The following is a 25,427-nucleotide window of genomic DNA, read 5'->3' as shown; positions in this document are numbered from 1 at the left end:
GTATCTCTACTTTGGAAAAATAAGTCTGTTAAATGTTTTATAAACTGCATGAACACAGTACTTTTACAACAACTGACGTGATTCTGCATCAGTTTCTCAAATCAAGAAATAGTACATTTCCACAGTGAATTGTGAAACACAGAGACAGCAGGCTCTCTCCGTAACTAGCAATACAGAATGCATCTGAGTAACTTCCCTGAATTTAAAGCCGTTCTAAAGATTTATATCCAGGAGTGAATTTTTATTCTGTGAGGAGTGAATTTTTATTCTGTGAGCGTTTCCACATTTTATTTTTTTTAATTTAAGTTAGCTCTAGTTGTATAACTACACAATTAAATCTAAAGACTCCTGGAAAAGAAATCTTACCACATTTTATGAGCTTATTGCATGCATAAATCTCCCAAATTCAGGCATTTTAAGATCCACATGAACATATAAAGTCAATGCAAGTCACAGGCCCTCAGAAACTCTTTGAAATTGTGACTGAATTAAAACCATGGGATCCAGTCCTCAAGACCAAAAATCAAATATTTTAAAAGGTGAGTCTCCATTTAGTCATTGGTTTGAATGATTTTCCTTCTTTCTCCCATTAATTCTCTGAATTTCTCCAAAGCCAGTGACAATGTTCCTCATGGACAGGCATAACTATCGATATATTATCTACATTCATCATCAGAACTCCTATAAAATGATGAAGAGTCTCTCAAGAAAGGTACCTCTTTTATTCAGGTATGGAGAAGGGAAAACCGGCTGGATTTTGTCTGATTTAAATTTCATTTGAACATCTTTCATTTTGTTTATCAAGATCCAACTTGCTTCTCAAAGCGAGTTTGTTACTCATTATAGAACAGAATTACCAAGATGTCAGGCTATAGATTTTCCCACTCACATCAGGACTGCTTGGTGTGGGTTCTGTACTTGATGACATGAGGAAACACTTCAGTCACTGTATAGCCCATTCTTCATACCTCATAACCTCTGTGACGTAGGCAATGCATCACTTCTTGAAGCTTTAAATAAGGTAATTCTTCATTGTTACATCTTATTTATTTTAGTGCTTAAACATAGATTGCTTTTTACTTCTTGTGAGAGCCCACACAGAAAATAATCAATTACATTAGCCACTTTAGTATTGAAAAAAATAACTGCATTAATTCTGAAATAAAAATTTTAGGGAGAGGATCAGCACTGAGCATATACATTTAAATAGGTTGACTTACATAATGATCTGCAATACAAAGCCAGAAGTCTATATTGATCTTTAGGTACCATCAGGATAAAATTAAACCCAAACAAATCACAAACACACCCACCACACACACTTGCTCTACTAGCTTTAAGGGATTTTCATAAAGATATCTGAGAGACAGCAAGGGGTCCAAGTACTGAAAATGCAGAATAAAATTTTAGATGCATCTATTAATTAGTAGAAGGCTACCGTGGGACATTTAAGTAGAAAACCACATTAATAATATGACTAGAGGGGGAATCATTTAGCTGTAGGTTGCAATGGTGATGAATAGAGGTTGCCATGAACTTGAAAATATAATCTGAAATTACAGTGCTGTGTCAAAGGTCAATGCTAGCTCTGTTCATTTAGGAAAAAGCTAATTATATTTACGTCATAAACCACTAGATTTATCAAGCCATAAAAATAAATAAAAAAAAATCACTTTTATAGAAGGGAGTGAGCAAATGTATTGGTCAGTTGCCAATTCTATAGAATTAGTTCATTTAGAAACCCAACCTTCACTAAATGCCACTGAAAGAAAAGTGCTTGCAGAACCTGTTACCTCTTTGCTACATCAAGAACATTTTAAGTGTTTTCCCAGAAGTCAAATCAAAAGCTATGAGTTGAGGTTACCAAATAACTTACTCAAGATGAGGTAAAGCTACTTGCCATTGCTACCAACTTTGCAATCCCATTATATCAGCTGGGTCACTTTCTAGCACTTACTCTATAACCTACATTTCAAACAATTACAGAGAACAGGCAGACAAACATAGCTTTGCTAGGTACTAGATAATAATTTCCAACAATGAGAAGTTTGTGCATTTAAACAACAGGCATTGTGAAATTTTTCCACAATTACAGACCTCAATATTACAATAAATATTATTCTAAAATAAATAAGTTGGTGTATGCCAAAGTTGCATTTTTTGGAAGACACAATAAATTTGTTTTTGGGAGATGAGAAAATTACAGACCTGAGCTTTAAAACAAACAAAACAAAAATAACCCCCAAAGCCACACAGACACCACTACTCTGCACAGTAAATATTTCCTAGAAATCTCAAACCCACATGAGTAACACAATAACTCTGCCTTACACAGGAAATTCGATCATATAGTTACCACCACGAGGGTTTCATACGTGCTGACAACAATTGCATTGACTACTATCAGAAACAAATCTATATTATACCCTTTCAAACAGAGGAAAGGAGAGAAGACAGATAAAGCTGTCATGAAAGACAGCCCTGTAGCCTGCAATCTTTTTTCATTATTTTCACTTTCCTCTTCATCATCTCTTTTTCACCACTCCTATCTGAATATGTAATTTTAACACTAATATAAAGAATAGTATATTCACCACTGTGACAACTAAATAAGAAAAATGCATATTCAGGATGCAGAAAATTGGTGTGAATGAACTAGTTGCAATGTTCTTTGAATTTTACTTTTACTGCTTTCAGGGTATTACGGTGTTTATGTAGCTGGTTGAGTTTTTCTGCATTCTTATTCGAACTGGACTATTACCATTTTTCAAGAGACATTTCAACAAGAAAGGAAGGAGGAAAAACTTTTCTTAATGTGAACATCTGCATTCACACAGTATATGGTCATAACATAGAAAAATAATGTTTCTGTTATTCTGACATGGCTTGAAAGTTACATGCCTTACATATTGCTTTATTTTATACTTAACTAAAAACAGATATCATGAGAAAAAATAGAGATTTTAATATTATTTAAAGAGGAAAAATGTCAAATTATGTCAACCATCTCTGAAACGAAAGCATCAGCTGGAGGAGGTTAGTAATAATGAAGATTAATCTTAGAACTAATTTTTTTAGTATTTTCTTTATATTATCCTGGCACAAGAAACAGGCAAGCACTGCTAAAATAAAGTTAGGACTGCTGTCAACAAGGAGTAGAAAGGAGATATCGTAGCAAATGCATGGGATTACCTCAGTGACTGGAGCTACAGAAAGGGAGTGAAAGTCATAAGAATAGAAATCAAGATGATTCAGCAAGTAACTAAGAGAAAAAGCCAATGCTAGACCAAAGATCTCACAAATCAGGAATGACTCTGAAAAATAGGGATACAGATGCATTAGAAGCCACCACTGCAGTACACCCTTATTGCTACAGAATCCATTTGCAGAAGTCAAACACAATACTGTAATGCAAAAAGCAATGTATATTCACTAGAGGTATTAGTATAAATCCTATGCAAAAGTGTACTAGCAAAACATAATTTCAGATAGAATATGACAAATAGAAAATGACCTTGATTTGTTCATGCATCAACACAGATGTTAAATAGGAATAAATGACTGATATGTACAAGCAAATTGTGTCAGGGTTATGCCATTCATAGGAGATGATGTTCTGTAAATATTATGCCTTTGGTAGCTCCTGTTGTTATTGCTGTTGCCAGGTCAGCTAATAAAACCAGCTAGTAGGCAGAGCTCAGCCTATTTGAACTATTTCCTGTCACGGCCCTCACATCACCTGCTCCTGCCTCTTGCTTTGGGCCAGCCCTGACAACTAGCTCAAAGAGATTCTCCCTGACTAGAACACCAGGTAAAGATGCCTGGTCCCAAGGCTCTGTTGGTACATCTGCCGAGGATGCTGTTAAAGCTCTGGTATGGAATGGGTACAATTATAACCCTGACATGTTGTAGGGGAGAGAGAAAGAAAGGGAAGGAGCAAAACCAAAAAAGATTAAAAGAACTGTTTACCTTAAAGACCAACGAAAATTAGGATTCATAGCCACTTCACAGATCTAAGTTGGAAACCAGCAGTTTTCTGCCATTAAAGCCATCAAATTCTGGAACACTTTTTGGGACAGAGTTTCAGATGAGAACTATTAAGGAAAAAAACCCTAACATTTTAAAATGCATCTTTGTAAATTTAAGAAAGAAATATTTCATGTGGTAAGTGACTGATGGGACTAGACCAAATGACCTTTTCAGATGATTGCTTGAAGTCCAATAATCCCACCTCTCAACTCCAATAGCTGTTATTTCTTGTACATCAACACAGATCTTAGAAACATTGTTCTTGACTCTCTTCACTAAAAATGCATACTCAGGAAGTACACTGGAAAACGATAGTGTCAAACTTTTACCAAAATATGTATTCTAGTGTGAAAGAACAATGTACCAAACATACAACCATTATATTTCCTTTAGAAGGTGGGTCAGAATTATCTGCAGCACACAGCTAGTCAATTATAAAAGGTAAATTATATCTAAATGATCTTGCATGCATAGCTAGACATCATAGATCTATTAGCAGTTGATATGTACTTTACATAATTAAGGAGAGATAAACAGGTCCTACCTTTATACTTAGGAAACTATTAGGAAGTTTTTACAACAGCTGTTGCAAATTAATCCACCATAATCCTTCTACATTCTGCCATTCGTTACACAATAAAATCAGAGCTTCTTGAAAAACAAAAATAAAGATGCGTGAAATTGTTCTAATTACATACTTAACTTATGAAAAATGAGACTATTCCATTCATCTCAATTCAGATCTCCTAGAAAATTAAAAGATAAATTAAAGCATCTTACTTCAAACATGTTTACATTTCACTGCAAAATTTCCACCCAGTAAGACTTTACCTTAAATTAAGACACTTTGCTTCAATATTCTTATGACCAGGGAATTTATTTTCTCTCTTCAATTAATATACCAAAAATTTATCCTCAACTGTAAAAACCCCACCATAATAAACTACAGAAAAGTAGTAGGTTACATGCAAAAAAACCCCAACTCAACAATAAAGTACTCAAGCACTTTATTTCATTTTATACTCAAACTTAAGGAGCTTTTTAATACACCTTTCCATTGCCACATTCTTTATGAAACCTGACTGGGAAGACAGAAGTGTGAAAGGAATCAGAGAGGATTTAAGAATACTGAAAAATAAGAAAAGTTAAAAAGAAAAAGATAACCTGTTTGGAACATTGGAAAATAACCTGTCACCAACGACATTCAGCTGTGAAATGATGGCATCTTAATATCTTCATCTAAAGAAGCTTGATTTGAAATATTTATAAAATACATGCAATGGGACCCCTGATAACAATGAGAACTGTCAAGTGCTGAAAACAGTGAGTATTGCAATACATTTTTTTTTTTTTTTTCATCAAGCCTAAATCCTGTATTTCAGAACTGGCAAAGTAGTATTACCTATAATGCAGAGCTGTGGATTTTGGGGATTTTTTTTCTATTTTTTTCTTTTCCTTCCAAAGACTAGAAATAATAGGATTTTAAGTCATCTATATGGTATGCCAAGTCACATCACTGGCTGTGTTCCTCTCCACCAATTAGCAGCCAAAGTAAACAACCTCTAGAAACACTTAATACCAAAAGGTGGGAGGGTGTGGAAAACCTACAGAAAGACACACATTTATTACTACACCACCACAGTGATGTAAGTCTAAGATGTAAGTAGTAAGAAAGCTTAGTCTGCACTGTCACTTGAGAGAGGGAGTTTAGTGGTGCAAAGGAACCCCAACCTGTCAAAAATGCATACCAAACCTTTTTAGCACTCTCTGCTTAGAAGACTCTATCCTTATACACATGGTGTATCTCTCTTGGCTATTTATTACAAAAAGGGATTGTAACATTTTAACATAGTATGAAAGTAAAATTTGGATAAACAGTAGTAAAGACCAAGCAAAGTTTCTTCCATCAAGTTTCTTCCACTTCCTCATCTATAAACACCATCAAACAGCTCACTCCTGGTGTTTCTTTTCACCTATCACAGGCTGAAAAGGAGTGCCAACACATACATACAAACACAGCCCAAAGCTTCCTTCTCAAAAGTTATGTCTGAAAAGAGACTTCAGTGATAATTTCTATGTTGCAAGAAGACCAATATTTTGCCTTATTAAAACATCTTTTCATTGACAACTATTAAAAGATAAAACCTGATTTTTTTCAAAACAATTCTTGACGTGAACCATAATAATTTCAAGCAGACAACTACAGTCTCCAATCATTTGCCTGGTCTATGGCAGTGACAAATATAATTGGACAATGATGTCACAAGATTTCTGCAAGGTGACCTAGTTTCTCAAGTGTCTTAAATTATCATGTGAACATATTATTTTGGCAGACTTGGCAGGAAGTAAAACTCAGTTCACACCCCTGACCAAGACACTAATTCTATGAACCCCATAGATTTTCAACATTTTTCTAATTTGTTGAGGAAATTCTTTGATATATAGCTGTTATTAATACCCATTTAGTTAAAGATACTAAAAAATAAGGGGGAAAGTCTGAGAAGTCATCTTGCCTGTCCTGGTGGGTCAATACGAGACAAGTCTTACACACACTTTACTCTTTAAAACCTCCAGTGACAGAGAAATAATTGTGATAATCTCCACAGTAATGAGAAAAGGGTTAAAGAAATGATTTTATATGCTTTTATTCCCACCCACAATAAACTTTGTTTCAAATTAAGCCATTTTCCCTTCCTATTGTGATTTGTTAGTAGTTCTGTTTATTTTATGAAATACTGCAAAATGCTATATAACATTTCTTAGTAAATACAAATCTGAATAAGCCCCCAAACCCCGTAATCTTACAAAAACATGAAATCTTACTTGTAAAACAAGTAAACAATATTCGTGAATCTTGTGATGCTAAGTGTGCTAAAATACTGTTGCTTAGTTCTATGAAAAAGTATCACTGACTTTCTTTACAACTTTGATTATGTTTGGCTTCTCCAGTATTTGTACATCTGATTTGCAGCCGGCATGCAATCCAGTTCTCACAGGAGTAAAGAAGTTCATTGATGTTACAGGCATTCCACTGACTTTTTAGTAATGAAACCTCAAAAGTATAAGTTTTTATATCAATATACTATTAAGACATCATGTAAAAATTATCTGGTTTTATTGCAAGTGGTATACTATTCAAAATAGTCTGTAAAAATAGGAATCCATTCAATGATAAACTGCTCATAATTGGCTGAATGCTTACATGCATGTTTGTATACATTTGGGTATGAATCTACATTTCCTGAATTCAAATTATCTCTACGAAAAGCAAAGGAACTGAATCCTCAGAACAAAAATGCTTTCCGGCTCCCTGCAAAAACATCCTAATAAATGAAATTTCCATGTTATTCACACCATACCATAATGCACTTCAACCCAACTGCTGAAAGAGATCTGGTACAGGTTAAGACAGTCACTTTTTTCATTTTGTCAGAGTAAAAGCTCATTGGCTTCAGCTTCTCATTTTACACTAAATCAGAGGGACTTCATGGAAAATATCAGTGGTCTTCCACTAATCACAAAGGATTAAGTTAAAAGGTTCATATTTTTTGCTAAACATTTGACATTAATCTTTTCATTTAAGGGTGGTGGTGTGCGTATGTTTTCCCCCTTCATATGGTATAAGAGATAATTTCCAACATTCTTTTTAAATTTTAAAAATACCCTAAATTAGAAAACCTAATTTTTCAGCCCAGGAGTGCACTTTAAATCTTTGTCAACATTAACCAAACTTACCAAATGCACTAGTCCTCTCACAACTGTCACAGACATGTATATACATACAGATATATTTGACAACATTGGCCTGACTTTTCAAGACTGAAGTACAAAACTTTTAACTAAAACCAAGATGCAACAACACGATCAGCTCTTGCTGAGATGGAAATCAAAGAAGAAAGCAATTTTGAGTACTAAACTACTTTTAGGTAAGCTATAACTCCTTTCAGTAGAGCCTATCACAGTCATTAACAGCTTCTGTTTTGAACTGACATATAAAACACTTCAGCTAGTGGTAAACATTATTGGAAAAAATCTTCACCATGTCAGAGACAAATACAGGTAGACAAGTATATAGATAACTATAAAACAATGTTTCATAAAACCTTTTTATTTGCCAATTAATAACTACTTTGCTACTTTTGTCCAAGAAGGATAAAAATATTTAAGGATATTGGCTATCACTGTTCTATACCATGTTAATTAAAAAAAAAACAAAACAGAAGGATGCTTTGCTAAACAGTATTAATTATATCTACTGTATATTTACAGTGAAATAACCATCTAGTAACTGTGATAAGCTTGTCCAGCAGCACCAGCTGTATGTGACTCCAGGGGATTCAACTCCCATATGTAGTTAAGAAGCAACAAAGTCAAATATAGTTCAAACTTATTTAAAGCAGTGTAAGAGATTGCAAACCCACTTTTAAAAACATTCAGTTTACAGAAATGCTGTAAAACCTTTTATTGTACCTGCCCTAGGAGACAAGACTATACAGATATGCCCAAGTAAAAATGCCTGAGCTGATATTTGGTGCAGTTTGAGAAATGTACAAGACTGTTAAAAACGACTGTAGAGTAAATTATGAAAACAGAATACAATACACACAGAAAAGACCCAATCTTATTTAGTATCAAGAGACAGACTTGAGACACCGATCACACACAAACTGGATTCTTTCCACACAGTGCCTAATAAAGCTATCATAAAAAACCCCAAGCAAACACCAAAAGTGTTAAACAAATAAAACACCCCACCAACTAAACTACCAAAATTCACACTTTCAAGATGTCAGGGTTGACCAAACGGAGAAATAAAGGATCATTCCTTCTCATACACATATCCTGCAGTTCTCAAGGACAGTAAATAAATTTAATGTTTAAAACCTTGTTAGATCATTTACACAGAACTTGTAGGGGTCCATCTGTTTGCTTAGGAAAAAGGTTAAAGCTAGTTACATAAAAAAGCTTAGGATTACTTATAGAAGAACACCCAAGAGATCAGTTTGGTAAATAGTAAATGTGGACCAATAAGGAAAAAATATGAGAATTTCAGTCACTGGGTAAAAGTAAAAATCCATCTTACCCTGTACCCTGAACAATAATTAAAAGTTCTATTTTTCCTTCATCAGCCTTGGGTATTTTGTTGCAGTTCATGTGATCATATCTGTCAACATCAGATAAAATATTAATTCCTGCAGATATATCTAATTTAAGCAAGTTCACATCTTAAGAATTTTGTTATCGCAAGAGGAATAGCAAAATAAGATCTGCTTCCTTTAAAATGCATTTTATACTCAGCTTAATCTTCCTGCACTGTCTTTTTCTTTTCCAATTTGATTTCAACAATGAGACATGCAATGATTCAGTAACAAACATGACTGGTTGCCTTTATGATATTATATGAATTGTCATAAAGAATGTTTTCTAGTTGAATTAACGTGACAGGTATGTAACGGATTCTGTAAAAATAAAGTCACAATATGCCATAATATTTCACAATGCTCTAAAACTGACAAGCAGTGCTCTAATTACTGCTTATACTGAAATACTAAACACCATTTTCATATATTTACTTTGCTAAGCTATCTATTATTTCAGTGCATCCTATGCTGAAAATGGAATTGCAGTTACAAAGCAAAAATGTGATAGATTTATCTTTTGTACTTATCAGAAAAACGTCAAAACCTAACATGATAAATTAAACAGCTGGCAACTCATGGAAAACTCTGGATTTATAAACAGTACCAAGCATACAAATAAGTATTTGGTTTCATCTCTGTATTTTATTCTTACTGGCTAAAAATATTTACCTGCAGTGCTTCAGTTTCTAGAACTTACATACTCTTGTTGCTAATGCAAATCAAGTCTCAATGCACTGTAAAATGAAAGGGAGTCCTTTGTAGAAAGCCCTTTTTGAGGAACAAGCACCCCCTTAAATCCTCTCAAGGTGCTGTTTTAATAAGGAGGAGAAAGTCCCCTCTTCAAGAAAACCTTCAAGGAGATTCAAGTGGTGTAAAGTTCTTCTACCTATACATGGACTTAGGGTACCAGCTGAATTTTGGCAATAGAATTATTCTTCAGAAAGTGTCAAGCTATGAAAATTAGAACAGTTACCATGATTTATTTCTATTGTTAAAATCTCTCCTATTGAATGTAAAGTTTCTGATAAAAGTCAGACAAGAAGGACTGCAAAACAACCTAGAGGCCAATAGTTTAGCACCGGGGTGGGAAGAAGTGTAGCACAGATTCTAACCTCTCATATTTTGATGAATTCCATGAAAAATGAAAGCCAGTGGTACCCTTTTTCAACACCTGCCCCCCGCCATTAGCCCTTATCAGTGAACTTCCAGGGACTCTGACCCATGACAGGCACATCCAAGAACACACTGGTAAACCCTCATCTTCCAGAATACAGTGTGTACTCTACTCTTGGACATGCTAGTTGATCACAGTCTATTATGTGGTTTTAAGTTAAGTAAGCATACACACATGTAGCAACAGCAGTTTATGTTCAGCATATGATTTGCATCTTTAAATGTTATATTTAAAGATTTCTTGTTCTGCATATTCTGCTTGCTCTCAAAGTGGCTATTATAAACCTTATTAGCCTTTGATACATTATAGACGTCATGCTCTTAGTTTGCTATCTAACATTTTGTCAGTCATTTTATCCAGCTTCCTTTATTGCATTTATCATTGTTAGAGTAATTCATTCAGGTTTTCACAGCTTTGCTTCAGTCTGCAGTTCTGGTTAAGGACTGTGTTCACTATAAATTCAAATACCAGTTCTCTACACAAACACAAAAGCATATTATCACTTAAGAGAAGTACAGGAAATAGATAAATCACAGACTAGTGATGAAAAAATACTATATAATCTTGCAGTGATCTTGTAGGATTGTAACTTTATGAGCAAGCAGCTGTATTCTGTAACTGCATAGCATATTTCTTTCTGTCTCTTAAACCAAATGAACGTTAGTCTGGTTTTCTCCTCTTAAAGAATATGAACAACTTTGTTGTTTTCATAAAAAAAAAAAATAATATTCCAGCTGCAAGCTGTTCATAGTGCAGACTATCACCTAGTCAGCATACAGTTCAGCCTCCAGGCGTATCTGTGAAATGTCGCTCAAATAATGAGTTTATAAGATTTTTAAGACAAGAAATTTATTTGAAATATTTCTTCAGAAAACTTTAGATAATGGCATACAGTGTTAGTATAGCAAAAAAATTATTATGCTGAAATGAAACTCCAGGGTAAAAAAAAAAACACAAACACAAACAAACAAAAAACACATGTAAGAAAACAGATGAGATCCATTTTCTTTAAAAGCAAAAATCAACTTCAATTTAAAAAAAACGAACAAACCCTCATAAAATTTACTTGACTCTTACATTCTTTAAAAACTTAGCAACCTTTACCCTAAAACATAAAGAATGCCCACTGAATAGGTCTCCTTTACAAAATTCACAATTTAGAGCTAAGCATTTACTGTAGCAGTTATACCTCTCTATTTAAAAAAATAGTTACTGATGAAGTTGGCAATAATGTTAACACTTCAAAACACAGAACTGACTTCATGTTTTGTTTAATTAAAGCAGTTACTTTTAGTATGCTCAAGAGCAGACACCAAAATCTCAAATGTTTTATTCTATGAAGCGAATAATAGCTAAATAAGCAAACCACAGATTTAATTAAGATGGTGAAGTGGTTCTAAAGGAAGCCCTGTGGTCTACTGTGACAAACCACAGCCCAAGAAAATCCACAGAAGAATTTAAGCCAGTGCAAATTAACCACCTAAAAAGGTTAACCTAAGGATAAACTTTATGGAATGCACAGCTAACAGCTAGACAAAGATTTTTTTTTTTATTTCCTTTTTTAAAATCTTCAGATGAATATGAGTATGTTTAGCTGCCAAATAACAAAACCATGAGATCCAGCTGCAATTTTATGTTTCCTCTTCTAAGTAGGATGTTGGAGATATAGAATCCTATGATAATGTTCATTTCCTCTCACACCTACTGAAAGAACTTTTGCTGGTTTACTTGTCTGGTGTTTTGGTTCTGGTTTGGTTTTTTTCCTTAGCCCCCTATTCCTCCTTTATTAAATAAGGAGAGATCAAATTTAACTGGGCTACTCCATGGAGAAGCATTCTTATAGTGAATATTGTAAGTGATTATGTACCAAAGGTCTGTCCAGCGCTCCTTGCATACAGGTATTATTTCAGTAAATTCTGTTAGTCCTGTGGACACCCACTCAAAGAAAAAACCACTCAAGATGTGTGAAAAGAAAACAGTATCTTAGTTGCAAATCAACAAAGCTCATCTCAATCTTTCAACTGAAACTAGACCTGTGCAAGAAACTGAACTTTCCAGTCCGAGCTATACTTTTTATGATACAATGAACCTACCAACAGTAAATGAAAAAAACCACAAAAACACACCAGCTTACAACCAATACTTGCCATAGTTTCCTATAGGTTTCTAGTCGATCCACATTCTTATTTTAAGCACTAGTATCTTCTGGATATACAAACTACCTGTGTAAATACTTTAGTATTTGAGAAAGAGTATAACATTTCAGCCTACATCAGAGTCCCTTTAATAAACAGTAGTATAAAAGTTATTGCTTACAAGACTTCTACAATGGTAAAATAATTTATCTTTGAAGCATATATACTCCAGTAAAAATTCATGCTCATTAAAAATACTGATCATCCATAATTAATATACTGCAAAATAAAAAGCTATTCTCAACTTCCAAGACTCAGATCCATCAAAGTGATGGAAAAAATTTTCATGTTCTTCATATGACGTTGTCCATTACTAATTATGTCAGGGGCATCCTCACTGGTAATACTCCAGATGCTGGTATGAGGATGGGGTGATTTTACAGATGGTTTATGGTACTGGAACCTATTCTGATTTGCTACAGGTAGAGAATGATGCTTCACATAATCATGATTAAGTTCATTAGCAAGATAAAAATGATGCCTAGTGACAATTTTGTTTTGCAGCTTCTCCAGTAGCAGAAAAGAAATAAAACTAAAAATGGCAGGAGCTTTATTTTTGATGGCATTTTTGTTTAGTACAACCCTCCTACAGGAGGACTTAAAATCATTGTAATTTGAAAAGTTGGAATATCAATACATAAAAAACAGTACTTAACATAGCAGCATTCTGGAGGATCGTAGATCCCTGCCCATACTGAATTTTTTCTTGAATATTCATCAGCCTTTTTTCTATTAAGCTGGCAATTTAAAACTAGAGGCACTTAAATACTTGAAAGGTGAGGCATCTTTCCCACCACTTGAGAGACAAGGTAGCACAAAACAAAGTAAGATGCAAATGTGGTTTGTCTTTTAAACCAAATAAAGCAAAACCTTAATGTGCTATGATTTCTTCTGCTCTTTTTTTGACATAGGGCTAAGCTATGTACTCTTTATCTGGTATTATGTAGAACATTGGCAGGTTATTTGTATTCATCTTCAGTCACCATTATCACCAGAATCTAAGAGTTCCCTCATACTTCTGAAATAAAAGTCACAAACCCAGGTAACAATGATCACTATATTTTCCTAAGCATCATCCATAAACACTTCAGAATTTTATCCAGGTACATCTAAACAAACTCAAATCATGTATAAGAACAAATAAGAAATAACAAAGATAATCTGACTGATATTCAGATGCCAATTGTTTTGTAGTTAAGCGGTCAAATATTTGGCATATTGCTCCAAACACTCAAAGTACTGAGCAATTGGGAAGCTCAGGTTCAGACTTTGCTGAAATAATCAGGGTTTTTGTCCACTATTTATATCCAGTTTTAATAATGCATTCATAAGATTTCAATGACTAGGACAAAGAAATATGTATGTGAACCAAGGGGAGAAAGATTTCCAGTAAATACAAATTTCTATTACACAAAGGAAAGAGACAAAGCAAGAATATGCTCTGTAACACTGATATCCACCAACTGACATTTTTTCTCTCACTTCTACTGTGCAGACATGAAATACACTTAGCATTTTAAATGACTATTAACCACAAAATTATGTCCTTTGCATTTTACCATAATACACTATTTATATTTTTTCTAAAAAGTTATGTTATATAGTCTACTTATGAAATGCCTATCAGCATATACATTATCAGATATTTTTGTGTCTGATTCTGAATAAAAAAACCCATGCAATCTATAATTTAATCTCAATTGCTTTGTAGCAATCTGTTGTCAAATTCTGTCACATTGACATAATAAATATAAAAGGTTTGTATGCTTTAAAACAGATCTAAAAAGCTACAAGAAAACTATCAATAGCTTGATGGGATACAAATCAATAAATTCTAAACTCATTAAATTTTTAAATGGAAGTTTTAATATGAAGTGTCAATTATACAGGACAATGTACAAAACATCTTTAGAAGTTACTACTTTGTAGCACAGAAAAATAATGTCCTGTAAAGTATTTTTAGGTTTTGGGTACTGTGCATGGAGCTATACCAGATTTCCACAACTCCCATATTTATAAATATGCAAATTTCTTTAAATGCTTCTGTAAAATATGGTATTATAATTCTGGTTTTCTGACCTTTGTCCTTATAAAGAAGCTGGCAAAACTAATCCATTTTCTAGCCATCTTTCTAACCAAACAAAAAACCCACTTAAGAACATCTTGTAATCTGATTCTTACAACAAGATGAGAAGCAAACTAAAAGATAAAAAAACCCCAAAAACACACAAACCAAAAAAACCTCACCACACACACCACCAACCAAACAAGACATATGCAGGAGTTAAACATTCAGAAAATTTGAATTCAGTCTACCCATATTGCATAATGTTAAACTACAGTTTTGCCAGTTTGAGAAATAATAAACGTTTACTGCAAAAGCTACTCCCCCCTTTAGAGTCTTAGCAGCAGAACATACTCATGTAAAAATATAACTCTATCTATAGAACTTTTATATGGTTCTGAAACCTCAGAAAAATTTAATACTCCTGGTTTCAATAGTAAAAAGAGAACACATGTAACACTTGAATCAATATTCTCTTACAAGCAAGTTATCATCTTTTTTATAATTTGTTAGAAACAGAATTAGTAGCTGAGGTTGTACTGAACTTAATGCATGCTCCCAGGTTTGATTAATCACACTCTCCTACTTTTAAAGCCCATTTTGTAAACCTTTTAAGAAATCATGAAATCTTGTGTGCTTATATTGAAATACATTAACAACTACAATGAGGACACACGGTACTATGTGTCTCTGTTCACTGCCAATCCTACTGTCAGGTCATATTCATTTCATAAACGGACAAGCCTAACTAAACCCCAAAGTTTATTGCCCAAAATTCACATTTTTCTATGCAAAACAAACTAATATTTATTTGCTGGTAATATCTTTTTCCTTATGTTATTTTTAAATAAGTCAATCACCAGCATTTGAAGAATGAAATACAAAAGGTATATGGACCATATGCAAAATAATTCAGCTAATTCAATGAAGTGCAAAATAGATTCAGCAGTGCTGAGATAAGAATTTGAAAGAGAATGTTTTTCTTTTTAAAAGTGTGACTTGATCTAAAATAAATAAATAAATATCACTAAACAAAGTAAAGGGTAGACAGTTTTTCTGTCTGCATTTGGTTCACATCAAGCCCACCTAGGGACAAGTTTACTTAGAAATTAGACTACCCTGTTAGTAATGCACACAGAGTAATCACTGTAGGTTTTGCCTCACACACTTAATGTTCCCTAGACATTATTTTCTTGTTCTGAATAGCCAATCAACCCACAACTGGCTTCCATGAATGAGTGCCACTTGCTGAAAGTATGTGCATATAAATTTCAGAAGGTTTTACTGCATTCCCGGTAAAACATCTATCTTTTCCTCTAAATAGTAATCCAAGTATTTGCAAACCCCATAGCATTTTGGCTAAGAGGGTAGACACATTTTAACATGCAATCTAAAATGTACGTGAGAGTTCTCTACATAAATGATGATCTCAAGTAATATGGCTACAAATATGGTTGATTAATCAAACAATAGACTTGTGTTTATCATTACTTTTCTGTTGAAGTATGTTATGATTTAGATAATATTTCTTACGTTATACAGCATGTGTTATCTCAAAATTTGCACTCTTAATTGACAAAATCCAATGGCAAACAGGTAAATTCCAAACCTACCTAACAATTCATACTCTTAATAGAAACTTACAGAAGAAATAGACATATGTATTTATACTTTTTTTTTTTTTAAATTCAAATTGAAATATTGAAACAGTACACATAATAAAATGGAAAGTATATCTCAGGGAGTAAATATGCAGTAATATGTGGTATTTTCCTATGTGATGAGTATGTCTGGGGGCTGGTTTGTGTCCAGTCAATATACCTTGGAAAAATATGGGAAAGAGTTCCGTACTTCTAGTTCTGGGGGTTTTGTTGTTTGTTTTGGTTTGGGGTTTTTTGTTTGTTTGTTTGTTTTTTGTTTTTACCTAGAACATTGCCAACACTTATTTCTGATCCACTAAGCTGTGAAAATAAATTTGCTAAGCTGACTAAGCAGACCGGTTGAAAGGTCAAGATTTTATCATTTATCAGCAGCTTAGGAATGAAGATACCACATATGATGGGATGAGTTACACCACAAAGAAACAGAATTCCTGCCTGTAGTTTTGAAATAAATGTGGATTGCCTTCCCAAATTGAATAGTTCTCTATTGCTCTAACTTCAGTATCCAGTGGGATATATTCTGTCACATTTCTATGCCTCATGTTCAAAGCCTCATGTGACAAGTCTAAAACCACAATACATAGATGTATCCACTTTTTACTAACAGGTCATTTAGAACATGTGCAGAAATGAAGCATAAGTAAATTGTTAAAAAGGAATATTAAAAAAAGTTACTGATATCTTAAACTTCCCTACATATGCTACAAGACATTAATTGGGCTTTACATAATACTGTAACACTAATAAACCATAGCTATGTTGACTGCAAGAGAATACTGTGTGGATATCAACTACAGCAACAGAATCACAAAAACTGGATGGGAAAGGATTTCAAGAAGCCATCTTTTTTTCCTATTTCCTGTGCTTTAGAAGTATCAGTGTAGATCTCGGACCTGCTTTGTAACTGCTTCAGATACATGCAGGGGAAAAAAAGTAATAGAACCTCTATGGAATAGTGCTAATAAGTTGACTATTCTACTCTTTCACTAGTTTGTAAATAAAACTGCTGCTTTGCCTATTCATATAGAACACAGTACTTCACTTGTGGGTAATCAGATTCAAATGCACAGCCACAACCCCCATGCTTTCCACTCTGAATACAGTCTTAAGTTCACTTTTAAGCCCTGTGTGGTTGTGCAGTATATTGTGGGCTATATTGTCCTACCCCATTTTGCTCAGTGAAACCAACTGTTTCTGACTGGATCTTTGCATGAACCACAGAGAACAGGAATCTTTTGAGCAGTTAGTTATGCAACTTGTCTCTTTCTGACCAGACAGCTGTGATTTTAGGCCTCAAATTCTTTGTTCCTGGTTTGTTGGTCAAAACAATGATCATTACACTGTTCAAGGGGGCTCCCTCTTCGCATCTTCAGATGTGAAGGAAAACTTCAAATAGTGCAAAAATATCTATTAAACAGGAACAAAGCTAGCAAGACTCTAGAAGGTGAACGTGGTGTTTCAATAATGCTAGAGAAATGAAAAAAAAAAGTGGTTTCTACTTACTGCTGTCATAATATATAGCAATTCCATATGGGAAATTAACTTTATAGACATTTTTTCAACTCATTTTTTATTTTTAAATCAAGTTAAGGCATTTTAAGTTAAATATTTTAAACCTCATCTTTTGTATATTTATGACATTGACCATCACATACAGAAACATAAACAATGAACTGAATCACTTTTTTCAAATGCAATATGTGTAAAATTCATTGCTATTTTTGCCTTTTGCCTGCTTATTCTTTATGGCTGTTGGGCCACTGATGCAAGAGAACACAAATGGCAGAACCAATAGCTGTGATCCCACCACATGCTGCAAGAACAAAAAAAACCCAAACAAAAACAAAACACCCCAAAAAAAAGAAAAAAAAAGGAAACCCCCTCCCATCGCTAGATTTGTTATTAAAGTTATAGTTTCTTCTAAATGATCACAGGTCATGCATTTCTTTGAATTACACAGGTGAGAGTCAGGGTTTTCAGCAAGCTCTTGCCAAAAGCATGTAAATATTAGGGAGTTGTGCAAAAGTATCGTTAAAGGTTTAGTGATTGTTTTCCTTCAATAAGTCACTCCAATTTAGAATCTAATGCTTACTCTTGTTGATAGTTTTTGCTATGTGTAGGGGAAAGAATACAAGCCACAGAAGAAAACTGAGTCTGTAATCATTAATTTTTAATTTGTTTTGAACCATTTTCCAAATAATTTCATGGTATTTAAAAATAATTATAGAAATTTTGTAGTACATCTGTTAGCAGCACAGTGATGGAAAAGTTATTCTAAATGTCAAATCCTAAAATGTAGCTTGTATAGATAGTATGGCTTTCAGTACAGTGAAAAGGACGTTTCTGAAGACCACCATGAAGAAAGCCCTCTGGTCCTTCAGGAGTAATACATAAAAGAAACATCTTATTTCTAGAAGTAGTTAAGGATTTAGTCTTCTATGTGTAAACCATGTACCACCACCACCCCACCAAAAAAAAAAAAAAATCTCAAACTTACCACTAGTTTGGCATTACTGGTTTTCAGAATCTAAATTTAGAGCTAAAATAATCAGAGACCAATATCTGAGCATGAATACACTGCCTTTATGTTTATGATCCCCATACAGTAAATATTTAAACTTATCATATTGAAGAACTACATTTTTATTACAATTAACCCTTTGTCAATGCCTGCCTCCACTGAGAGCATGCTTACACTTCCCCCAGAAGGACCTCATGGTCACTGTAACTACAAAATGTCCCAGGGATGTAAAGTCAGCCACAACCCTTTTAACAGGAAACTAGATGGGTTACTATTTTATGTGTCTAGTGTGCCTCCCACATCCAGATCCCAAATGTTCATACTTGCCCCAGTTTCTGCCTGGCTAAATTCAGGAGAGAAATGAAAGAGATTATGCTCTACAGCTCCATGTACCAGGAGAAATGTAAAGTATCTGCACATCTTGGATCATGTATGTGATATTTACGACTACACATGGGTGAGGAAACACAGTGCATGTTCCTTACTGCATCTAAATCTAGAGGTACAACTGATTCCTAATGAAAAGCATTCTTAATTGTGTCTCCATCTACAGGCACCTGTGATACTGCTCAAAAAGGCTGAATTTGTGACACAATACCATGCATTTGCCTTTTTTTTTTTTTTTTTTTTGCAATCTAGTAATTTCCTAGCGCCCCCAGAAAATTTGTAACAAAATGACAGTTTTTGAGGACTTGTATGGTTACTTTACATTAAGAGGATCCTGTCTTCCTGCTTCTTACGTGTGTTAAGATCATATATTGTGTTCCCAAAGAATACTGATCACAACAGATTGGAGAATACTCTATTTCCAGAAAGCACTCTGCAAAGTATATAAGGATAACAAGCTCTTTGTTTCCCTGGTTACCTTCAATTTACATGCCACTGAATTAAGAACAAAAAAGAGCTGATTTTTAGTCAAAATCCTTATCAGTTGCATCTAGAAAGAGATTTTTAGACAACGTTAACCTCTGTATTTTTAAGGCTTACTGAAATAAAGAAAAAATTAATTGCAATATGATATTTAGAAACTGAAATAAGAAAAAAACACCAACAAACAGTGATAAGACTCCTGCGTGCTTTAGAGGCAAAATTTCCAGAAGATTGCCAAATTCCTTTTGGAGATGGCCAGTAGTCCTACACAATCACAGCTCGATACACAGATCTAATTATAAAGTACAGTACTTTTACATATGGAGAAAAGCTTACTATTTATGGAGTGCAAGATTAGGTTACAGACTTCTATTGACAATACATATATACAGGTATACTCTGACTTTTACCACACATAGAATCAAGTTTTGTCTATTTACAATCAGTACCCACCTCCATCTGCTTCAGAGATTTTACAAGCGCTGTTTAGAATACAACCTACTGGAGGAAGGAAAAGCAGCACAACATAACTGTAATACTACTATTTAAAAGGCTTCTCTGTTTGAAAGTAAGCTTTGACACCAGTACTTATTTTACCATCAACAATAAAGTTGTTCTCTATTTTTGCAGCTTTCATTGTTGCAATTTCATCAGCCCTTATCTGGGAAACATTAAATATTACTCGTGTCTTTTATTCCATCACGACCTCTATATTGCTTCACGCCACTGTGTAACAGTGTGAGAGTTCACATGGTGTTAAGAATACAGAAGCATTACAATAGTTTGGGAGACAAAGAAGAATACAGTTATCAGAAGAGATGAGGGGTGGAAAGCTAGGCTGAAAACAGGGTAAAAGGAAACTGGGTAAGGCACAACATGAGAAAGAGTAGGAGGAAGGATAAAATTTGGCAACCGCTGAGAAAGGAAAAAAGCGAGGTAAAAGAAAATATTGCAGAAAATCTGTATTCTAAGTGGTTTAAAATATGTATGGGTGAGAACATAGCTCTATACTGAAGTCTATAGAACAGAGTAGTAATTTTTGCTACCGAGAATTTAGTTTCCACATAAAAACCCTCACTATGCTCCTTCTAACTTAGAAAATTCCTTTTTCCTTGCACTCTTAGTTAAGCTTAACTTCATATAAATAGGATTGCATTTCTTCCTTTCTACTACTACTACATCTAACAACTCCAAAAAGACAACAGAAATGGAAGGAAAAAAATAATTATTGCAGTGGTGTTATTTTCAAAACAATTCTCAAAGTATTTCAGTGATGCTTTTGATTAATTCTAACATTTTTTAACTTTAAGTGAAGCATATGTGTTATTGTATTAGTAAAAGACATCCTTTAGCAATTTGTCGGAAGTTTGTTTTCTGTCCTGTCATCCTTTTTTTGGTTGAGAAAAAAGAAAAGGGGTGTGTGTATGTGTGTGTGCTAAAAAAAAGGGACTGCAAAACAAGGAAAAAAAAAAGAATCAATACCAAGAAAACAAATGAAAAATATATTATTTAAGGTGATATAATCTAATTTCTACAACCCACTTAACAAGCATTGTCTTTATATAGCGACTACACAGTATTGCTAATTTAGAGCACACTCCCCACAAAAAAATGAGAACAGTAATTTTTCAGCAACCCAGGATCCTGAAGATAAAGGGATCATAGAATCACTTGGGTTGGAAAAAAACTTCGAGATCATCATCTCCAACCATTAACACAGGACCACCAAGTCCTTCACTAAACCATGTCCCTAAGCATCACAGCTACGTGTTAAACACATCCAGGAATGGTGACTCCACCACCTCCTTGTGCAGCCTCTTCCAATGCTTCACTACCCTTTCCATGAAGAAATTTTTCCTAATACCCAATTTAAACCTCTCCCGGTGCAACTTGAGGCCATTTCCTCTTGTCCTGGTGCTTGTTACCTGGGCAGAAGAAACCTATCCCCACCTGCCCACAGCATCCTTTCAGGTAGTTGTACAGACCATAAGATCTATCCTGAACCTCCTCTTCTCCATACTAAAGAACCCCAGTTCCCTCAGTCGCTTCTCATAGGACTTGAGCTCCAGACCCTTCACCAGCTTCGCTGCCCTTCTCTGTACATTCTCCAGCAGCTCAACATCCCTTTTGTAGTGAACGGCCCAAAACTAGACACAGGATGAGGCACTGATATTTATTATAACACACTCTTAGGTTTTTTTGTTAAAGGTAAGAAGGTTTTAATTTTCAGGACATATTTCTCTAAAATGAGGAAAACAAAAATTTTTATGCACACACAAAAAAGCACTTAGTAACAAGCTGGTGAATCACTGACTTCTATACCACCAGAAATAAAATTACATATAGTGCTACAAGCTACTGTCAATGTGCAACTGTCTGTGCGCTTCTTGCTGCAACAATAGGTGTCTTAAGGAGGAGGGGGGAGCCCAATCAGCAAGTACACCCAAGGATAAACCAACAACCGTATCTACAGGGCAGAAAACAAAGCACAGAACAAATACATAATATTACAATTGAAATTTTATTGTGACATCAGGGCCCAGCAGATAACACTGTGGAACCAGGCGTTTCTTTAAATACCATTAAAAGGAAAGAAACTGTTCTAGGACTCCAGATCCCTCTTCCCGCTTCTCTCTATTAAGAGAGCTTTTCCAGTATGTGGCATGCAAACTACTGGAGAAATAAACATATAACTGCAATTCTACTTACTGCCTGAGGCAGTAAAATATATATATATATATATATACACACCACTGGTAAAGGCATTTTATACACCAACAGCCTTCTCTATGCCAAGAAATTTCTTCTCAAATGTTAGGAGTATTTCACTGCCAGTCTTATATAAAAAATGTCTGCAAAACCCAAAGCTGTCCCACACATTAGAAAAACAGGGAGTTTCTTGTGACATCCCACCTTGAGTCTGCTAACACTGCTTTGCAATTAGATAATCTCCAGGCATTAAAGCAAGAAAATAGCTCTGGAACAGAATCCTGCTCTGGAAGACAGGGAAGGAGTTCTCCTGACCAGGATTTTCTAGTGACCTGTGGAATAGAAGTATCTTACAGAAAACTGTAAGGAGCAATTCTAACACAGCAATAATGACAGTTACTCTACATCTGCAGTCTGTTGCTCAGCTGGTTGTTTTATGCAATTTTCTAATTAAAAATTAATTTTGCCTCAGTTAAAATAACATTACTGTTTTCACTTCAAACTTGTCTAGCATTTTTTCAAGTCGCTGACAGTAAGCTAAAAACCTTCACAGAGGCAACTTAAACTGGAATCATGCACATAATTTTTTATATAACTGCAAACAAAAGGTTTTGTAGATCTCAAGACCAGGAAATTAATACCTGTGAAGCTGAAAAAGCATGTAAGGAAGGTGCTATTGCCAACTATCTGGTAAAAAAGTGGGAAAGGGCAAAGAGGGAAAACACAATCCAATGTTTAAGAAAACCTTATCATAAAAAGAATCTGGCCTTTAAACCCGATTATGTACAGTTTGCCAGATCTTTTTCATTTATTCTTTTTTCCTTTTCAAAAGGCTTTCTTTATCACTTTAATGAACTTTATTGTTCTGACACTATCACAGAACGGCAAACAGAGTTATTTCCATTCACTAAATAACTGAACTTGACTTCTGCAGAAGTCAATATAAGATCTATAAGTTTAATATCTTGCAGGATAGGATATAATGAATGTCATGGGATATAATACTTGCAACAAGTTATGAGGAAGGATGAGTGGGTTTAGTTCAGCTTTGAACCAAAACATTCACATTTTAAGCCTTTTCTCTGCCTAATTCAGAGCTAAGTCTTCAACTTAGGTTTGCAAATCTTGGGCTAGTGTGCCAGTTAGGCTGTATTACATTCCGGCATGTACTGATGTCTGTTGCTCAAACAATTCCACTTTGAATAAACCTGATGGAATAGTCATGAAAAATAAAAAGCCTAAGATCCATTCACCACACTTTCCTGATGAGCCTAAAGCATGGTGGATAGACATATGAAAGCTATCTTTCATCCTCCTGTAAAGGACCAACACAAAACAGAGCATGTAGCTCCAGCATATAAGTCACAAATTTTTTTAGTAAACCTCATCAGGCTACAAAAGTGATCTTTTCCTGATGAAACTTCCTGGTGAAGGTACAAAGCATTTCAGGCCAATGTAAATTACCCTTTCCCAGGGAACAGGGAGCACAGCTAATCTGATAGAAACAAGCCAATCTCAAGTTTTGATTTGTGAAAAATTTACTTTGTCTTTTCTAGGAACAATAAAATAATCTGGCAAGTAACCACTTTTATTGTAAAAACTGTGGTCCAACTTTCTCCTTTCCAATCTTGCCTCCCCCTTCAGCCCACATCAGTTTCAGTTGTGTTACATGCTCTACAAAATACTGGAATTGCTTGACTATTCACAAATTTTCTTCATTAACTTCCCATTTCAGTACATAAACAGATGTCATTTAGAGATGGTAAACTGGCATCATCAGGTGTTTACTGAAGTCAGCAATGACCATGCATAATGTGCATGATCAACTGATTCATTTTGCCAAATCCAAACTCCTCAACCCAGATGCACCTTGATATTTAGAATGCTTTAATCAGTCTAATCACATCTAATTCAATCACAGTAGCAAAAACGGTAACTCCCTTATGTCTTCAATAGCTTTGGATGTGTGACATTCACTAAAGTCTCCTTCCAAAGGAGAATATCCCTTTTCTTATTCCTAAAAGCTTGCTTTAACTGCCAAGATATAGGTTACTCCAGAGTACAATGAGAAGAAAAGCACATCACCTCTCACTATATAGGCTTTCCCATTTTTGTAATGGATCATTTAGAAATTCATTAGTTCAAAGAAAAGGGTAGGGGAAGGTGAACTGGGCTTATTCAAGGTTTGTTACACACTAAATGCACAACCAGCGTGAGAACTTAAAACGGACCATACACCAACAGAATACATACCAATATCACACCAGGAATATGCCACAATCATTACAACATTCATGATTACACTGCCACCAAGAGCTATTGAGCAAAAGAAAGTGACTTATTCATGGTCCAGTATGAAAGATGAAGGATCTTGGTTCCAATCCCAAATCTGTATTTTACTTTTTACTAATATGTCTAATTCCTAACTTGAACTTAAGTTTGTGTCTTCTCCTTACCTTTCTCATTCCTGTTTCTCAAAGTCAAGTCACCCAAGTAAAATAAAATATTGAAAATCTGTTGTATGGATAAGTTATCTTGTGTTTGCTATGGAAAAACACTACATGACAGCAGATAGACAGTTATTCGTTATCTAACAGTAACTTGCTCATGCAACTAAGCATTATAATTTATTCTGCTAAGAGATTAGGTAATTTAACCTATTTGAACCTGTACTTTAAAATGCATTCAGTATATTCTCAAGGCAATTTGGTTTATCTTTAGGCTAGTTTATTAACTGTAAAATGTTGAAATCTCCATTTAATCTCATGTCCACATTTATTAATCAGCCACTGCACTTGTAACAAACATAACTCTTACAGCTGCCATTCTATTTAGTTACATCCACTGAATTTATTTTTATCTTTTTTTTTCTCCCTCAAAAAGCAAGTCCAACTATGATTTCTTGATTATTATTGATACATTCTTTTTCTGAATGCCAGTTACTTCAGATGGTCACAGGCTATTGAACTGATGCAGAGTAATATGTAGCTCATGGTACTTCTAAGCACTAATATCCAGGATCATAACAAGTAGAAAAATATATTATAAATATCACAGCTTAA

The sequence above is a fragment of the Falco cherrug genome, chromosome 14 (assembly GCF_023634085.1).
Source record: "Falco cherrug isolate bFalChe1 chromosome 14, bFalChe1.pri, whole genome shotgun sequence".
Lineage (NCBI taxonomy): Eukaryota > Metazoa > Chordata > Aves > Falconiformes > Falconidae > Falco > Falco cherrug.
Note: the sequence above shows the minus strand (reverse complement) of the source record.